At 40.7% G+C, this 3203-nt stretch overlaps 1 non-coding gene across 1 annotated transcript; it reads left to right on the top strand.

Moving 5' to 3' along the window:
• The first annotated feature begins 2233 nt into the window (after positions 1-2233).
• LOC112780593 (small nucleolar RNA R71) lies at positions 2234-2341 on the top strand. Its single transcript, XR_003191418.1, has one exon. It is a non-coding gene; the product is annotated as a small nucleolar RNA R71 (small nucleolar RNA).
• Positions 2342-3203: the final 862 nt, after the last annotated feature.

The following is a 3203-nucleotide window of genomic DNA, read 5'->3' as shown; positions in this document are numbered from 1 at the left end:
TAGGTGGGGATCCTGTGGGGTCCACAGATCCTGAGGTGATCCTGTGGGGTCCACAGATCCTGAGGTGTTCAAGGATTTACAACCTTGCACCAAATTAGGCATGCAAAATGCCCTTGCACACAACTCTACGCGTTCAGCGCCAGATTGGTGCTTGTTCTGGGCGTTGAACGCCCATTTGTTAACCATTTCTGGTGTTGAACGCCAGAACCATGCTTGTTCTGGGCGTTCAGCGCCAGCTCTTCTCTAGGGTGTAATTCTGGCGTTCAAACGCCCAGATGCTGCCCATTTTGGGCATTCAGCGCCAGAACCATGCTCTGTTCTGGCGTTGAACGCCAACCAGATGCTTCTTATTGGCGTTCAAACGCCAGTAAGGTCTTCCTGCAGGGTGTGATTTTTCTTCTGCTGTTTTTGATTCCGTTTTCAATTTTTATATTTATTTTGTGACTCCACATGATCATGAACCTAATAAAACATGAAAGAACAAGAAAAATAAAATTAGATAAATAAAAATTGGGTTGCCTCCCAACAAGCACTTCTTTAATGTCAATAGCTTGACAGTAGGCTCTCATGGAGCCTCACAGATGTTCAGAGCTTTGTTGAGACTTCCCAACACCAAACTTAGAGTTTGGTTGTGGCCTCCCAACACCAAACTTAGAGTTTGACTGTGGGGGCTCTGGTTGACTCTGTTTTGAGAGAAACTTACTGTGCCTCTTTTCTATGTTTACAGAAGGGTAACCTTGAGTTGTAAACACAAGGGAGTCCTCATTCAATTGAAGGACTAATTCACCTCTGTCAACATCAATCACAGCTCTTGCTGTGGCTAGGAAAGGTCTTCCAAGGATGATGGATTCATCCTCATCCTTCCCAGTATCAAGGATTATGAAATCAGCAGGGATGTAAAGGCCTTCAACCTTTACTAACACGTCCTCTACTTGTCCATAAGCCTGTTTTCTTGAATTGTCTGCCATCTCTAATGAGATTTTAGTAGCTTGCACCCCAAAGATTCCCAGTTTCTCTATTACAGAGAGGGGCATGAGGTTTATCCCTGAACCAAGGTCACACAGAGCCTTTTCAAAGATCATGTTGCCTATGGTACAAGGTATTACGAACTTTCCAGGATCCTGTTTCTTCTGAGGCAATGTCAGTTGATCCAGATCACTTAGTTCATTGGTGAACAAAGGAGGTTCATCTTCCCAAGTCTCAATACCAAATAATTTGGCATTCAGCTTCATGATTGCACCAAGGTACTTGGTAACTTGCTCTTCAGTAACATCCTCATTCTCTTCAGAAGATGAATACTCGTCAGAGCTCATGAAGGGCATAAGAAGGTTCAATGGAATCTCTATGGTCTCTAGATGAGTCTCAAATTCCTTTGGTTCCTCAAAGAGAAACTCTTTATTGATCACTGGACGTCCCAGGAGGTCTTCCTCATTGGGATTTACGTCCTCCCCTTCCTCTCCAGGTTCGGCCGTGTTGACTATGTCAATGGCCTTGCACTCTCCTTTTGGATTTTCTTCTGTATTGCTTGGGAGAGTACTAGGAGGGATTTCAGTGATCCTTTTACTCAGGTGGCCCACTTGTGCCTCCAAATTTCTAATGGAGGACCTTGTTTCATTCATGAAACTTACAGTGGCCTTAGATAGATCAGAGACTAAGTTTGCTAAATTAGAGGTATTTTGTTCAGAGTTCTCTATCTGTTGCTGAGTGGATGATGGAGAAGGTTTACTATTGTTAAACCTATTTTTCCACCATTAATAAAGCCTTGTTGAGGATTTTGTTGATCCTTCCATGAGAGATTTGGGTGATTTCTCCATGAGGGGTTATAGGTGTTTCCATAAGGTTCACCCATGTAATTCACCTCTACTATTGCAGGGTTTTCAGGATCATAAGCTTCTTCTTCAAAAGATGCCTCTTAAGTACTGTTGGATGCAGCTTGCATTCCATTCAGACTCTGAGAAATCATATTGACTTGCTGAGTCAATATTTTATTCTGAGCCAATATGGCATTCAAAGTATCAATTTCAAGAACTCCCTTCTTCTGAGGCGTCCCATTGCTCATAGGATTCCTCTCAGAAGTGTACATGAACTAGTTATTAGCAACCATGTCAATGAATTCTTGAGCTTCTGCAGGCGTTTTCTTTAGGTGAATGGATCCATTTGCAAAAGTATCCAATGACATCTTAGCTAATTCAGACAGACCATCATAGAATATATCCAGGATGGTCCATTTTGAAAGCATGTCAGAAGGATACTTTTTGGTCAGTCCTTTGTATCTCTCCCAAGCTTCATAAAGGGATTCACCTTCTTTCTGTCTGAAGGTCTGAACATCCACTCTAAGCTTACTCAGCTTTTGAGGAGGAAAGAACTTGGCTAAGAAAGCCTTGACCAGCTTATCCCAAGAGTTCAGGCTATCCTTAGGTTGAGAGTCCAACCATACTCTAGCTCTGTCTCTTACACCAAAAGGGAAAAGCATGAGCCTGTAGAATTCAGGATCTACTCCATTAGTCTTAACGGTATCACATATCTGCAAGAATTCAGTTAAGAACTAAAAATGATCTTCAGATGGATGTCCATGAAACTTGCAGTTCTGCTGCATCAGAGAAACTAATTGAGGTTTAAGCTCAAAATTGTTTGCTCGAATGGCAGGAATGGAGATGCTTCTTCCATGTAAATTGGAATTAGGTGCAGTAAAGTCACCAAGCATCCTCCTTGCATTATTATTATTTTCGGCTGCCATCTCCTCTTCTTGTTCGAAAATTTCTGAAAGGTGCTTGCTGGATTGTTGTAATTTAGCTTCTCTTAGTTTCCTCTTCAGAGTCCTTTCAGGTTCTGGATCTGCTTCAACAAGAATGTTCTTGTCCTTGCTCCTGCTCATATGAAAAAGAGGGACAGAAAAATAATAATAGGGATCATTTTTACCACAGGTATAGAGGTTCCCCTATGTGAGTAGAAGAAGAAAAGAATGAGAAAAAATTCGAACACAGATGGAAGAGGGGGTTCAAATTTAGGTGAGATGAAGTGTTAGTAGATGAATAAATAAATAGAAGGAGATAAGAGAGAGAGAGAATTTTCGAAAATAATTTTTGAAAAAGAGTTAGTGATTTTCGAAAATAGTTTTTGAAAAAGGTTAGTAATTTTCGAGAATTAAAATAAAAAATTAAAATAATTAGTTAATTAAAAATAAATTTTGAAAAAGAGGGAAG

The sequence above is a fragment of the Arachis hypogaea genome, chromosome 19 (assembly GCF_003086295.3).
Source record: "Arachis hypogaea cultivar Tifrunner chromosome 19, arahy.Tifrunner.gnm2.J5K5, whole genome shotgun sequence".
Taxonomy (NCBI): Eukaryota; Viridiplantae; Streptophyta; class Magnoliopsida; order Fabales; family Fabaceae; genus Arachis; species Arachis hypogaea.
The sequence above is the reverse complement of the archived record's forward strand: the minus strand, read 5'-3'. Positions and strand labels throughout refer to the sequence as shown.